We start from the raw sequence: 16,446 nt of genomic DNA, 5'->3' as shown, positions 1-16,446 counted from the left end.
TTCTGTGTGAGACAGAAATATGGCAGCCTGAGGTAGAGCAACAACAGTTTTTTAAATCCCAGACCTTATTTAGAAGAGCCTGTAAGTGTTCTCAGTTTGTCTGAAACCCTAAATCTGTCCCTCATTTAGCCCCAGCCCCAGTGGGGGGGGAATGGAGATGAGTTTATGTAAGCTTTTGTCACTGCAAAGTTAGATTTATGCAGTGTAGTTAAGTCAGATTTACAGGACACTGTTAACTCTGAGAGAATGACCCAGAGGATATAAAGAAACTTCAGCTGAGGAAATGTTTTATTTTAGTGTCTGGAGGAGTTTTACACCAGACAGACACTTGCACCCTCACGCTGCTGAGAGTTACAGCAGCATATTTCTGGCTGTACAGCTAATGAGGTTGCTGGAGTGCAGTTGAAATTCTGGGACTGTAATTGGCTGAAAGTTGGCTGCAAACACCCAGGTTAACACTTGCCCACTGGAGCTGGGGCTCTGGAGCTGGCAGGGCTCGTTCCCTGGGCTGGGAACGCCGCTGTGCCCAGTCTCTGCTCTGGGCAGGTGACCGGGCACCTTCACAGGCAGAATTTCCCAACAGCAGCTTGGTTTTAAATGTAGGGGTTATCATTTACAGATCCCAAATAGCTTCAGAATGTCTGTGCTCCTCATATTGCTGTGTGTAATCAAAGGATCTTGGTCTGATTTAACGAGCTGCAAGGGAGGAAGAGGCCCTTGCCTGATTTCCTGGTCCGTGTGCCACCATAAAACAGGAGCTTCCTTTGCAGGGCTGGAGCCTGTCCTCTTCCCTTCTCCTCCCAACACCTGAAGCTGGGGGGGCTGATGGAAACTGTGATTATTTTAAAAAATATATCAGGAAAGGACCTTTCTTGCCCCTTTCTCTTCTGTGGACCACAGGGATGCCAGCTATTCCCCTGCTGCCCTGAACATGGAAAGGATCTTTCCTTCTTCCCTTCTGGACTTTTATTGGAGGGAAAAGAGATTTGATCCAATGTAAATACTGCTTTATCATAGGAGAGATAGTTAGGATTATGTATATAATGTATTATAATATTTATTTGTGTAATAATTGTAATATAATTCCCTTCCCCCCATATTGAGTCTTGTGTTGTGTCTGGAAAACCCCTCTCACACTGGGGTGAGTTGTGGGAGGGGGGCTTGGACTCGGAAATTGGATTTTTGGGGGTCTCAAACCACCACACACCCACTCTGGGAAGTGCCCACGGGGGGTATGGGAGTGGAATACCCTGATCTCAGGGGTTTTCAGGGCTGAAGTGTTGTGTGCATGATAACTCTGAATTAAATTAGAGCATATCATGCAAGTCCCTGCTAGGGCAAGCATCACATAGTGCTATTTATTCTCCAAATCAAAAGGGAAGTTAGTTAGAAAGGTGGTCTTTTTCCAGGGTAAAAATAATACTGGATTGGTTTAGCAGGACATACTGTGGGGAATTGTGCTATATATATATATATCCATTCAAGACAGTTTCAAGTCAAATACAAATTATTAAAGTGCATCAAAGGGAGCTGTGAAATTTTATGAATAAAAAGATGGGTAGAAAGATTATAATCTTGAGACAATGGCAGAAACTATTGTAAAGATACACTGATACTGTCCATGGAAGGCTCAGAGAGATTAGAAAAGCTGCCAAAGCAGAAATTAAATTGCAATTATGGGTGTATGGGCTGGGTTTGGGGCTGAAGATAAGATTTAAAATCTTACAAACCTCTGGTATTTGCAGCAAAATAAATAACCTCATCTGAAAAGGCAAAGCAAATCTTGATTAATCCTGCATAGGAGACGGGGCACAATTCAAGATACTGCCATGAGGTTTGTCATCATTTTATTCAAAGTCGACCTCCTGGGAGAAGCAATAAATCCAGCACAGCAGAGCATTTAACTTCAAAACCCACCTATTTAGGAGCCTGCTTAAATATAATTTTAAAGGAACAGCTGAGAGTGTAATGCTTTGAGGCACAATGACTCAGAAAGGCCACCAAAAGCATCACTAGAAAATGAAGTGAAAGATGTAATAGCAATGGAAGGAAAATTTTAAAAAAACATACATTGTGATTAATCTAAATGTAAAACCACAAGAAGAGCTAAAAAGATTGAGGTATTGACAGTCATAATTAAAAAAAGTAAAGCAAACACTCTGCAAACAAGGCTGTGCCAGGTTTGAGTTCACCATGGTAAAGGAATAAACAATAACACAAGTCACATTAGGGGCAGGAATGTGACAGTGGAAGAGGAAATGCAGGATTTGCCTTGGCACACAGGGGAGGGAAGCTTGGGAGGCTCCTGTTCCTGTGGGAAGAGTCTCAGGAACTGTCACAAATGGATGTGTCAGGAGAAGATGGTCAAAACAGTCCGTAAAGGAACACAATGACAGGAACAGATGGCAGCATCCTTGGTGAGAAAGGAACTTAAACGTGGGCTATTAACTGTCACTTAAATCAGCCTCAGTGTTAGGAGACAAAAAGGACATTCTTTATGTGAAGGAGAAGGAAAAGTGACTTGGGAACCACAGGTGTGCCTTCTGCACCTGGATAATAAAGATTATCAGGCACATATATAAACATGATATAGTAGGAAAATCAAACTTTTCGAGGGATTCATGCCTGACAGATCAGTCAGGTTTGTCTGAAGGAGTTAATGGCTGTGTGGATAAGGGGGCTCTACTCAATGCATTGTGTACATGAATTTTTTCAGAGAGCTTTGAGCAAGGTTCCTTGAAAAGAACAACACATTTTATTTATAGTATAGAATGGATTAGTAGCTTGCTGGTAGATGGGAAACAGAAGGGAAGAAGAAAAAGGTCTTCATTTGCATCGAGGGAGGTTTCCAAGAGTCAAACAGATCGATTTTGGGATTTGTGCTGGTCACTGGATTTGGAGCCTTTCCCCCCACCTGCTGTGGCAGTTCCCAGGTGTCCATTTCCAGACCTGGGCACAATACTTGGAAAATGTCTTTGGGCAGGATGATGTTAATTTTGAAGCGTATTTTCTCTTGGAACGAGCTGGCAACCTGAAGCTATTTTTAAATTATCTCTGTGTTTGTGGGCAGAGGGTGAACTGCTTCCCACCACTTCGGGGAATGAGCAGCTCTGAATTCCTGGGGTAGATGTCCTGCACTCATCCAGTGTGTTTGTCTGTGCCAGGGACAGACACAGTCACGCTTCCTGCAGTGCCACTGACCCCTGGAGATCTCCAGAAACCTTTCCTTATTGGAGCAGCCAAACTTCCAGTCCTGGTAGGGTGTGAGGGGGCAGAGCTGGGCACTCAGACATGCCATACAAGCTCTTTACCTGCTCCCTGGCTGTGTAACCACTGCAGAACCAGCACTGTCACTGGCTGCTGTCACCTCCTGGCTCTGGAAATGGGAATGTCGGTGACAAACTCTGTGTTAACGTGTGAAAAATTATTTTTAGCTTTCCACCTGGAATAAAACGTCGAGTTTGAGGCTGGTGGGTTAAATGTTTTCTGACACATTAATGAACAGCCTCGTTGACAGAAGGATTGTGTTGCTATTAATAGATCTGTGCCTCTGTCTCAGGAAGTTTTAGGCACCTTTGTCTTCTCCTCTGAGAGGAAGACTTGAACACACAGACGTGTTTTCTGGCTTTCAGTGTTTGTCCTTGGGTTTTCAGCAGCGTGTTGAACAGGATTGTAAAGGCTCTTGGTTATCAGCTATGTCTTCTTTATACTGCTTTCGTTTCCTAATATTAATTACTAAAATATGCTTTTATTTAGGATTTAAAAAAAAAAATCTTTTAGCATTCATTCTTGACCACTTCAGCCACTGAATCCTACAATCCAGTTCTACTTTATTGCCATAACACACTCCCTTGCCTTTTCTTTGTCACTCCTTTTCACTTTTAAAACAATCAGAAAATGAAAAGGATTTGGTTTTTAGGTGAAGACGTATCCAGTGTCTGAAAGTTATCCAGTGTAGTAGATTCCCAGGAAAAAGTCCTGGAAAAAGGCGTATTGGCTGGGTTGAATTCTGGGCAATATAAATCCATTGTCCTGGGGACTGTGTCCAGTTTTAACAACAAATTCTGTGGGACTTTCTCCCTCTGTGACTCCCTGTTTGCTTGCCAGGCTCATCCCAGCCTTTCTCCCTTTCCATGCTCTGGCTGCCTCACTCTGTCCCTCTCTGCACAGGGAGGGAAAATAAACTAAACACAACCCTTTTTCTTCCTGGAGATGTTTTGGCCCATAACTCACACAAAACCACCTTCAGCTTTTGATAGTCTGAACCTGCAAGGAAACGACTGACCTTGGAGAACGATTCCTAACGATGCACTTGTGGGAATTTTTTTCAGGGTTCAGAGCCCCTTGATTTTTTTCTCTATTAAGAGGTTGCCAGTTAATCCTGTGACATTTCCTGATCACCTGGGTCCCTGCTGGACATACAGAGAATTAATTTGGGATTGGGGAAGCTCGGTGTTAGGTGAGGGAGACTCCAGCAGTGTCAAACCAAAGGAAGTGTTCTCTGGGGTGACAAATGTGTCCAACCACTGCGGGTGAGCTGTTGCATTTTGTATTCCAGTTCCTTACTAGAATTGTTTCCCTTGCTTGGTGAGGGCTCAATTCACTGTCCCCCCTTCATGGTGATGTGCTCCCAGTGCAGGTTAAGCAGGGGAAAAAACCTGATGGTACACGCTGAAATTTGCTATTAAACCATAGGACTAATTTTAGTTTTGAAATAGTCTTTTTTTTCCTCTTTTGTGGCATAAGAGGCTTATTTTACCTGACTTCAGGCTTCCCACACAAAGCTAAGTGAGCACAGTGTGGAACAGCTTATTTGAAGGTGGAAAAAGTCATTAGCTGTCTCCTGCTGAGACCTTGTATTGAGAAAGCCAAATTATAACCCACTGAAGTTTAGCATGAAGGAGAGGTAAATTATTGTTTATGGTTTTACAGTTTCCTGCTTGGAGCTCTCGGGCTTGTTAGCTGAGCATGGTGTGTGACCTTTTAGGGTGGTCAGGGATGGGGCAGGAGCTGAACTGGAAGAAGGAACTTGTTAGAACACTTAAATTAAGCACTGGTTTCTCATTTCCTTGCAGCAACTGAACATCCTTAGCAGAAATACCTTGCAGGCAGTTTTAGACCGAGAACACAAAATGCCAAGTGTTTCAGGGTCTCTGGAAAGATCTGTGCCTGCCTGAGCAAATGAGATGTTCTGTGGGGCCTGAGGAAATAGCTCAGGATGCAGTTTTGAGGATGATATCCCGCTACAAGTAATGGCTCTTCATTGTTTTTTACAAGCTCTCTCTGGTTATAAATGTTTCAGGCCTTCAGGGAATATTTCCTAGGAGTAGTTTCTGCAGATTTTATTAGGTTAAATGTATATTTGTCCAGCACAGCAGAGGTGGGTAGATAGAAAAGGATGTTCAAAAAAAGGACTTGTGGCTCTTGAAAAGTTTTCACCTAAGAGGGAGGATTTTTATTCATAATTTCCAAGTCAGGCTGGAACCATGAATTGCTCCCCTGTCCCTCGGTCCATTGATGATTCTGTGGTGAGTGAGGGTTCCTCACTCCTCTGATGGCCGAGCTCAGAGTCTGGTGCTTTGCCTTCCAGAGCCTCTGCTTTTGTTCCCACCATGTTGCAGGGGGAGGGTGCAAGTCCTGCGTGGCTTTTCCAGACCTCCCTGTCTGTCCTGGTGCAGAGGAGGGGGAGATCCCTCTTGGATGGGGCTGGAAAGGGGTGGGGTAGGATCATGGGTCTGTGAAGAGAATCAGAGGATGGGTTGGAAGGACCTTAAAGCCCATCCAGTCCCACCCCCGCCATGGGCAGGGACACCTTCCACTAGACCAGGTTGTTCCAAGCTCTGTCCAACCTGGCCCTGAAGCAACATGAGGGAATTTGGGAAGCTCTTTCCTGTTGGCAGCTGTTGGAAACGAAGATTCCAGTACAGACAGATCTGCAGTTGAAACCCTATTTTTAAAATGACTTTAAATTCATCTCTGTGTGTTTAGTGGTGGGAGGATGGGGCAGGTATTTCATCTGTTAAAGAAAGGCAGATGCATCTCAAGTTGGAAAAGCAGCAAAGCATCACTTTCTGTTGGATCACCCTCGTTATTTAAATGGAAAACATCAGCTTGTGTTAACAAGGGGTTTGGCCAAGACTTTGTGCCTTGGACAGCAGTGAGAGACTATAACCAGGAAACTGTAATACACAACAAGGATATTTTCATAAACTAAATTCTTGGCTTCTCTAACTGTAACCTGAATATGTACAGTCTGTAATTACAATGCCTTCTAAGCATTTCTTAACAAGACATTTTTTTGAGCAGTCACTAGAGCAGCAATTGGTGATAAAAACGAGGGCATTAGCACTCAGACCACAGGAACAGCATCATTAAAATGCAACTTCTGAGGTGCACTACTTTAAATTTGCCTCATTATGTGCGCAATTAGGGAACAAACAATAAAATGACCATCATTTTTCTGCAATTTCTTATCCTAACTGCCTTTTTTGAAGCTTAATTAATGTTAAAAAAAGGAAAGGAGAAGGTGGTGGGCTGAGCCCGAGCTTAACAAGCAGAACCATCCTGTAGAGTGATGGATGAGCTCTGCCTGTGCTCAGCCCTGCGAGTCCCTGGCTGTGGCAGGAAAAAAATGGGATCCTGCTTTTTGGACCGGGCTGGTGCAGTAAGGAGGGAGTGATCCTGCCCCCACTGAAGGGAACAGCAGCATTCCCACTCCTCCAGGGAAGCAGGAGCAGACCTCTGGAGTTAGCATTTCATTCTGCTCAGAGGAGATGTTAATTAAGATAGTGATAAGGCTGCAGGTCTGATTGTAATGTATATCCACTGCTGTGGGTGTCTCCAGCCCTAATCCATCATTTGGGTCCATCCAGACACATCCATCACCTGTGGGCTTGGCTCCAACAAAAACCAGCAGGGAGGGGCACTCTGGAGCCAGAGCTGTTCCTGCAGCAATAAATGGTGAAAGTGTCTGTCTTTTCATCCATATCTGCTGATCCTCTCCAATATTAATTTGGAATACCATTGTAGATGTTCCATTATAGATATTTTGATGTTATTTATTGCTGGTAACTGTCATTTCAGTAGATATTGGATATTATGTGGATCAGCCTCTTGGCTTGGAGAGCTTTCCCTGCCAGTTGAAAGAATTGACCTGTTGTCTCACTGGTGGGAGATGTAGAAGGGGCCAATTTGGGGAATAAGAGAGAAACTTCTACAAAATCCTGAGGGTCCTTCTGATGTACCGAGATTTTGTTTCCTTAAATGCCCTAATTCCAAACTTCCAGTGTGGGTCTCCTCACTGAGTGGAGAGGTCTGTTCAGGTGCACAGAGCTGACCTGTCACTGGACAAAGCTGGGTTACCTGGAGCATCCAAGGAGAAATCCCCTGGGAGGTGGGACATTACTTCAAAGCTTTACCAGGAAATCCTAAGCTGTGAAGATCAATGAGGAGTGGCGTGAAATAAGATGGGGTTTAACACTGTTTTTAGCTAAGCAGTTGTCACTGACATTTTGGGATGAGCTTAGAGATTTCAGAAATACTGAGGCTCAACCTTGCAGGTCGTATCTAAGGACGTTCTGCCAGTCTGCAGGAAAGCCAGGCCTTGCAGGACCGTGTTATTTGGGGGGATGGCACTGCAGAGGCTCTGCCCACCTGTGTCTGGTGTGGCTCAGGAAATCCTGTGGAATGGTTCGGGAAAGGAAATAAAATGGTACTGAGTTAACTGGAACCACAGAAAGGAATTTGAAGTAGAGGACAAATAATTACCAAAAGTAAAATTGGTGCCCCAAGTTGGTTGACAGTGCTGATGGAAAAGACCCGAGGAAGATTGTGGAGCTGGAAATACTTGAGAAATGCTGTCTGTGTAATTCAAGAGGTGACTGAGGGACATTATTTTGGAGTGATGGAGAAACTGAGGTGATTCCTTTGCAGATAAGGAGGTAAATTTATTTTTGCAGCTAGTCATGTTTCCGGGAGATCTTTATCTATAATTGTGTTTGTCTGCAGTGTGCAGATGGATGGGAACTGATCCTGCTGCGCTGGGAGAAGGGATGACTGACACACTGAGTTGTCAGGTGTTGCCTTCAGGAATCCCCCTCCCCAGAGCAAATAAGAAATAAGAGATATTAAGCAGATAGGTGAGTTTGCAAATGCAGCATAAAGGGCAGCTTGGGAGCATCAAGCAGCTGTGCAGTGGGGATATTGTGAGATATTTTCTGTACCTTGGTTAGATATCCAGATATATCTAAATCTATAGGAATAACTGTCTTAAGGCTCCTTTGTAACCCCTAAAGTACAGAGTGAGGACAGTGAAGAAGGAGCCATTAAAATTGCAGACAAAAATCCCTGCTTGTCATGGAAAAGGGTTCGATAATTTTGCTTGTTTGCTAAAGGGAAAAAAGCCCCAACCAACGGATGTGGGCTCAGGTACTGACTTTAAATGAGCTCAACTTGCTGATGCCTTAAGACTGGGGATTAGTGAATTTAATTATGGGGAGCCAGGAAGCACATTAAGATAACATTGGGCCTTAAACGAAAACCCACAAAGCAACGAAATTAAAGTGGGTGGTTTGTGTTCCATCTTCACAATGTCCTTTTCTTCCTGCTCTGTGTCACAGGAGGCCACTCCTGCCCCTCAGTATAAGCTTTTGGGTCCCTTTTTTTTAATGACTGAGTGACCTTTCTGAGCTTTCCCGTTGCTCTCCTTGCCTGTCACAGTGCCCAGGGCTCAGCTCTGCTTTGCCCAGTAATGATGGTCAGGCAGGGCAGGTCAGCTGGTCATCACAGTCCAGGTCAAAGTGGTTTTGTGAGGGCTCCAGCAAAGAGAATTTGGCTTTTCTGGTGAAGACAGGTAGTTAGTGTAATGCTGACAGAGTGTCTGAGGAAAATGTGATTTTATTCCTGCTTTGCTTCTGCCTTCCTGTTCAGCCTGGTCTGCTGTTCATTACTGGGGTTTGTGTCTGGACTTTGTATTTACTTTATATTTTTTAAGAGAGAGACTCCAGATTAAACCACTTTAAGACCACTTGTACAAAAAGTTCTAATTCTGAGTCTGTTTGCTGATGAATTATGCAATATTGACCTTTCTCTGACACAGGATGATGATTTTTTTTCTTTCACTTGCTGGAATGGAAGTCACAGACCCCTTAACCACACATTTAGAGGCCTCTAAGTATTACAAGGCTTTTGGCTGAGTTGTGACATGAGAAATTAGAGACTTCAGTTGAAACTTGGGACTGTCCCACCTTCTGGTAACACAGGAAATGGTACATTACCCTGACATATCTGACTTCTGAGTTATTCCAGAACCTCACAAATACGTTCAGAGACAATATTATCCTTTAGTCTTCCAAAGAGAAATCATTTTAAAACCTCCTATCCCTACATTGGTTGCTAAAGTTGCCTCTTTATTCTCTGCTTAGCATCCATCTGTTCTTGTATGTGTCCATTTTGAGGAACTTGTTATTCCAATAAACACTTTATTTCCTTTCTGGTTGATGTCTTTTCAAGGGCCTCATGGTCACTACACGATATGCAACTTTATTCTCTTAGTATGCAAATTTATTCTTTGTTTTCACAGAGTATTTCAGGGTAATTCACTTGATTTTTATTTTGTTCCAGATAATTAAAGAGCGTGGAAAGGCTTAATAGTTAAGGTGGATGTGACAAAAACACTTGGGTCATTCAAAAAACTAATTAGTGAGCCTGGCAGGGAGTGCAGGAGAGAGAGAGAGGATCATCCCATGCTGGGCCAAATGGCTTTGATCCATCCTGGAATCAGTGCTGATCCTCCCCCTCAGTCCTGAGCAGTGCAGTCACAGGCTGAGCTTGCTGTGCTCCAGCCTTGGTTTGAGATGCTCAGAGTCCAGGACAGTGGAATTTTGACACTCCAGACACCCCCTTGCACCGTGCTGGTGGCTGTTTCAGGATTTGATTTGAGCTGTAAGCCTTGGAATTCTGCTAGTGAAAAGCCTGGCAAATGAATCCTAGAATCCCAGAATTGGTTTGGGCTGGAAGGGACCTTGAAGCTCATCTCATTCCATCCCCTGCCATGGGCAGGGACACCTTCCACCAGGTTGCTCCAAGTCTGTTTTCCTGCTTCTCTGTGGGTTTGTTGCACTTCCCATGCACCAGAAATCCTTCAAAGCTGCTTCCCTAAATTAGACTTCCCATATATGTCTCTTCTTATATGGCCCATTCTAGAGCAGATCTTCCAGCTTGCCTTTTCCTGTATGAATTCTGGGATGGGAAACTGTTGCTGTTTTTGCCTCATCTGTGGAGCCCAAGGCTGACTTTGGACAATCTTGTCCCAGTTGTTCATCCCATCCTGCTCAGTGCCCTTCCCTGGCTGTTGGAGCTGGATGGAGGTGGGAGATCCCCCGTGGATGTCTCAGCACAGCAGCAGCTCCCACAGAGGGTGCCTGAGGAATTCAGGACAGGGCAGCACCTCTGGCTGTGTCTCCAAACACCTTCCCAGCCTCCAGCAGCTTGGAGCTTCCCCCTTTCCCACCATGGATGAGCTCCTGGGAGCCAGGGTGGGGACCTGCCTGTGGCAGCAAAGGCAGCTGCTCCTCCTGGGTGTGCAGAACCCCCCCATCTCCCAGTGCACCCCAGTGCAGTGCCTCTGCTGCCTTTCCCTGCCTGCAGGGGCCTGAGAACCCCCTGCTCAGCCTTCTGGCTTCACTCTGAGGGGTTATTTATTGATCTGCTTTTGGCACTTGGGAAAATGCCAACTTTCAGCATTAGCTGCTGGCCTCGTTTTATTGCAGCCTTATAAAACTTTTATTGTTCCTCTTCAATGCTGAGGATCTGTAAATGTTTCTCCTAGAATGGTTTGGATATTTTGATATTTTCTGCTTTAACCCTTAAAACTCCTGTTGTGAGAGATTCCCTCTCTCATCCTTCTTGCAGCATTTGAGAAGGGAATCTTTCAAAGCCTGTCTGGAACAGCGGGATGGAGAGCAGGAGAGTTGAGAGGACATTCAGAATTTCTGTAGATACAAGTTAATAATAAACAAGTAACAGCTGCCCAAAAATTCTTAGCTAACTCTTGTTTTGCAAACTATTGCAACACAACATGTTTTAGAAAGTAAAGTTTTTTTCCTATGAATATGTAAATACCAATTAACCTTGTAGTGAGGAGAGAAAGGTGCAGGAGAACATCTGGCCTGGGAATTGTTTTCCTGCCACAGAAGTGTTGGAGAGCACTCCAGGGTTTCTTGTGCCACCTGGAGAACGGGAGGCAGATGTGGGGAGAGTGGCAGAGCCTGTTCCCCATCAATCTTGCTGGGATGTTACTGTGCCACTGCCTCGTGCAGGGGCTGGGGATTGATAAAGGGAATCTGCACAGAATGGTTCAAAAAGCTCTGCTGGCCCTTATTACTGTAAACAGGTTCGTTTTTAAGGAATCTTGGAAGAATTTCAGCAGGGCCACTCAACAGTTTGGAGGAGAACTGTGAGAAGATTTGTGATTAGTTAAATACCTTTTCCTTAAGTAGTCCAGCTACTCTATATCTGTTTTTTTTATTATTTTAGTCCTCATTATCTTTATCATGAAATCACCCTTTACATTTTTGTTGTGTCCTTGTTACCCAGTTATATTGATTAATCCCTGTGCCAGTGAAACACTCCCAGCAGAGCTGTGTAGGATTTCTGCTGTTGCAGTCTGGTCACATTGCTGCCAACTTCTCTGTGTTTGGCCTGACCTGTTCCTTGATGAAACTAAACATTGATAATTGTAAGCCCAGAGAAAGCTGTGGTGGTAATGGTGAGTGACCTCAGTGTCACAAAAGCCTTTACCTTTTGCTGGGTGAAATAATTGCTTTGCTTGTGTCCTGTGGGAAAACTGCCACATTGTATGGATCAAAAATTACCAGTAAAGAAATAGAAAATCAAGGGCTTGAAAGCACCTATTTAGGTAATGTAAGCTGTTATTCATCATTTAACTTTGGACTTGAGTTTCCTCTCATTATATATGGAATAGCTGACTTTCATAATCTCAAATGGGGTAATAAAAGAATAATCAGTTGGCAAGAGCATAAACTATGGGAGACAAAAGTAGGTTGTGACAATGTTGAGAGGAAATGGTGTACTTTAATTTATTTCTGATAGTGCCTGATGACTGTTTGTACCCAGTTACGAGGCTCTGGTGCCAGTTTAACTTACAGAGTTTGGTTTAGCTCCATGTAGGTAACAGGGAGACCTGGCTGCAATATCCAGGAATTCTACATCATGTGGCTCATCCCAAAGTCAAAGAAATTAATAAATACCCTCACCCACATCCTCTGTGCACTCGTACTGGAGATAATACGGATGACTTTCCCTTTAATAAATGATGTAACTATTATTTGTGGTGAGTTGTGTCTGCTATTAAAATCCCAACTAATTCAGTGTAATAGCAGGGAGCAGAGTGAGCCAGCAGACTCTGTGCCCATTCCTCTGTCTTGTGATGCTTCCTGTTTCTCCTGGAGAAATGGGAGTTAACTGTTGGGTTTCATTTGGGTTTTGCTGCTCAAGGACAGCCCCGCTTCACTCACACGAGCAGCCTCAGCAGCACTTTGGGAGAGCAGGGATTGGGCTTGATTTTTGTTTTAGGCATTTCCCTTATCTCCAACCCCTGCAGTCCTGCAGAAATGGCTCTGGAATGCTTTATGTAGGAAATGCTGGCACCAGATCTAACATCAGCCTGTTCATTCCTCACCTTCATGGCAGTAATCAGGGAGCCCCAGAGCAGAGGGGTTTGTGTGATGCACAGCAGCACATTCCAGCTGGGTCCAAGCAGATGGGAGCAGAAACGATGAGCAGGGACAAGGATTGCACGTCCTGTGGTCCTTGGAATTCATCTGAGTGCTGAGTTGCTGTGTGTGTGTACAGAATCAGTCCTCATCTCATTTTAGGAGCACAGTTTGTTTTATGTTTGGTGTCTCTGCAGCCTTTGGCTTGTCCCCTGTGGCTGGAGGAATATAATGAATTTTTTTATAGAGCTCTGTTTGCTTTTGTGTTTTTCTTTGCAGCAATTAAGTGCTTTAATTTCTTATCTCCTAAGTAGTTGTTTCTGGTCTTAGTTCTTTCTGTCTAATCCAAGCTGCTTTGCTGCAAATGTTATCTCTGCTATTCATAGGCAAGAAAAGGGTTTCACTGGCACTGTGATAAAGGGCCAAAGATCAAACTACTTAATTCAGACTTGCATCTTGTTACACCAGGATCAGGTAAAACACAGTTATCATGGCCAGTGCTGCTGGGTGTCCAGGAGTCACTGCCCTAAAGTTTGGGTTGATTATCACCCAGGGACTCCAAAATTCTTGTGGCTTCCAGGCTGCTTGTTAGAGGTTGAACAATGGAAGTTCATTGGTGCTAATCGAGGTCAAGAGAAAAGAATTCTCACTCTGTGGATTGAAAGCAGCAAAATGTTAGAGTTGGAAAGAAAAGTCATGGCCAGAGAAGAACCCAAACCCCAACATGAATTAGAGGTAGTGTCTGTTGGCAGCTGCACTGAGTGGGCAGGCACTGGAATGAGGTGCCCAGGGAGGTGGTGGAGTCCCTGGAAGTGTTCAAGGAGTGTCTGGACGTGGCACTTGGGACCGTGGCTTAGGGGTGATGATGGTGCTGCTGGTTTGATGCTTGGTCTCGATAATCTTGAAGGTCTCTTCCAACCCTGAGGGTTCTGTGATGATGATACAAAAGCCCTGTTTGCCCAAATCCATCCAACTGGACAAAGCAGCTCCCCTGAGCTGTGCCCAGCAGAGCTGGTGGGGGCTGTGCTGAGGGGGCTCCTCTGGACATGTCCCTTCTCTGACTGCCATGAAAGCCCTGGGGTGGGGTTGGAAAGCCAGGGATGGACACCATGGACTGAGGTGATTGATTCTCACATCAATTGTGAGATTGATCTCACATCAATCATCACGTTCAGGGCTCTGGGTCAGACCTTCCCCTGTGACAAAGGCAGGGGCCTGAGGTGACAATGTCACCCAGGAATTGTGACTGTCCAAGGGTGTGCTCTGCTCTGAGCAGAGTGCAGGACATGGCTGTGCCACAGGAATCCAGGTGATAAACGAGCATGAATTATTCAGAATCTGTTAATTATCCATTTTGATGGGACAAAATGAAGAATATTGCACAACGTGACCAAATATTCATACAGATAAGATCTTAAATTGTTTTTCTCCTTATGCCACCTGTTCTAGCAGCTAAACTAATCCAGAATTTGATCTTGTATTATTACTTGGAAATGGAAACAAATGAACCAGCTGTGGAGCAGCATTTTCAGTCCGTGCCAGCCCTCCCTGTCAGGTCTCTGTTGGCCCTGAGCAGTGGCACTGCAGGCAGGGCTGCTGCTCCTCCTGTCTGTGGGTAAATGTGTGCCTTGGAGCTCATTGATCCTGGGAAATTGTAGTAGAACTGAACCTGTGCCTATTCCTGGGACTATTTACTTGCCTTGAGTTTGCAGAGGCTGATGGAGCCCGAAGATAAACAGTGTAATATTTCCAGCACAAGTATTGGATGCTTAAATCTTGTGTTCTTTACTCTCTGAGATGTTCATATTCTGTAAAGAAAAAATGGTAGATGGGGTAACCAACACGTGGAACAACCTGTTCAATCAGTTCCACTGATTTTCCTGGGATGGAATTACCCTTTCTCCCAGTACTGTATGAGCATCCCCTGGGTGTGACTCCACGTACCAACCTGGGGTTATCACATTAAGGTGCAGAATTACTGTCAGAATAATTTCATTTTGAAATAAGACATTTATGGTCACTTAGAAAAATCCAGACAGTTCCTTGCACCGAGGGGTTCCTGCAGGTTTCAGTGTGGATTTAATTGCCAGTGTGACAATTCTCATGTCACTTCTTGACTCGCTCTTCTGTTCCTGACTCAGCACGTTGGCAGCTGCTGCCTGTTCCACTGGGTGCAAAGTTATTGAAAGGTTGATGTTGGAAAAACACCCCAAACGTACAACTGTGTGTGAGTGCTGAGCACTGAAGCGTAGCATTTATCCCTCATTAGATTATATTACATTTTCTGGATGTGTTGCCTGAGCACTCAGGTGCTGAATGTGCTTGGCACATCCCTGCTGCTGCTGTGGCCCTCACAGGAGTGAGGGATAAGAAGGTCCCTTTAGGATGTGGAGTTTTTCAGCTATAATACAGATGATCTGGAATTGTTTTGTGGAATGAACCATTTTGACTCATCTGCATCTCTTTGGTTTTAACATTTTTTTTTTCCCTGCCAGTGCACTAAAAGTGAGAAAATGTCTTTCTCATTTTCCCTTTTTTTGTGACAGGGGTTCTATTTAATATTCCTCTTATAAATGATTTAATGGAGAAAGTCATCTCACTGCAGGGAAAGAAGATCTTCCCATAACTTCATTGAATAAAGGTCAGGGATTGGTGTTTTTAATGGAAAAGAGAAAGGAATTGTAAAATCGAGAAAGGAACTGTAAAATCCTTTTCCAAAAGGAAAGGTTTAAACTACTCATAATTATAATTTCCAGGTATTTGGAAGAGCTTTCCTCCATTTGATTCTGTTCTTTTCCTATTTATTTATGTGCAGGGCTGTGTCACTGACCCCTTGTCCATGTTACACTTCCCTGAGTCCTCCGACTCCTGTGGTGGGAGTGGTTCGTATCCTGGGAAAAGGACTCCAGTGCCATCTGGAACAGCTCACAGACCTTGTTAGAATGTGCCCAATTTTTATCTGTCACAGGAAGTTACAGGAACAGTGGTTTTTAAGTGCTAACGGGAATCATTTGAATTCCAGCGGGCACAGCAGAGACATTTTTCAAAGAGTGGGATGTTCAGGGCTGGCCGAGGTGTGGGCTGAGCTCAGCAGGACGTGGGGAAGGCTCAGGTGTCAAAGAGCTGCAGAACAGAAGCCCTTGGACAAGGGCAGCAGTTGAGAAAGTGCCTTTAATCTACTTTTCATCTCCCTCAAATTTGGAGTGTTTTATTCCGCTGCCATCCCGTGTTCCCTGGAGCGTTGGGGACCATATTTATAGTCCATGGGCTGTCCCTGCCCCGTGTCTGAGAAGGCAGTGGAGCTGCAGAGCTCGTGTTCCTGCACCTTTGGGGCCTGTGGTGCTGCAGAGCTCTGTTCCTGCACCTTTGGGGCCTGTCCCAGCACAGCCCTTCAGCCCAAATCCTGGAATTAATCCCCATTTACCATGTGAGCACTTAACATACTATTGGTATTGCAATTAATGTGAGAAGTAATTTCTTAGAACAATTTCTTAATGATCTTTAGGACAAGATACTGGATGGTTACAGGTGATTCTTTTTATTGAGCAGTAACTGCAGAGTGTTAAATTGTGGAAATACTGATCCTGTTCTACCTGTTCACCAGTCTGTGCACCTTGTTATGGACCAGCTCAATGAGAGGGGGAAAAGTAGGGTGTGTTTAAGGGATTTTGGGCACTGCATGTTTAATATGAAGAATATACCTAAGGAAAAC

General features: G+C 44.4%; 1 long non-coding RNA gene across 1 annotated transcript; it reads right to left on the bottom strand.

Moving 5' to 3' along the window:
• Window positions 1-5,429: 5,429 nt before the first annotated feature.
• Window positions 5,430-12,942, bottom strand: LOC113976939. The gene is made up of 2 exons (XR_003537221.1): window positions 12,701-12,942; window positions 5,430-5,735 (listed from the first exon to the last, which is right to left on the bottom strand). It is a non-coding gene; the product is annotated as an uncharacterized LOC113976939 (long non-coding RNA).
• Window positions 12,943-16,446: the final 3,504 nt, after the last annotated feature.

The sequence above is a fragment of the Neopelma chrysocephalum genome, unplaced genomic scaffold (genome assembly GCF_003984885.1).
Source record: "Neopelma chrysocephalum unplaced genomic scaffold, ASM398488v2 Primary Assembly neopelma1_189, whole genome shotgun sequence".
Classification (NCBI taxonomy): domain Eukaryota; kingdom Metazoa; phylum Chordata; class Aves; order Passeriformes; family Pipridae; genus Neopelma; species Neopelma chrysocephalum.
The sequence above is the reverse complement of the archived record's forward strand: the minus strand, read 5'-3'. Positions and strand labels throughout refer to the sequence as shown.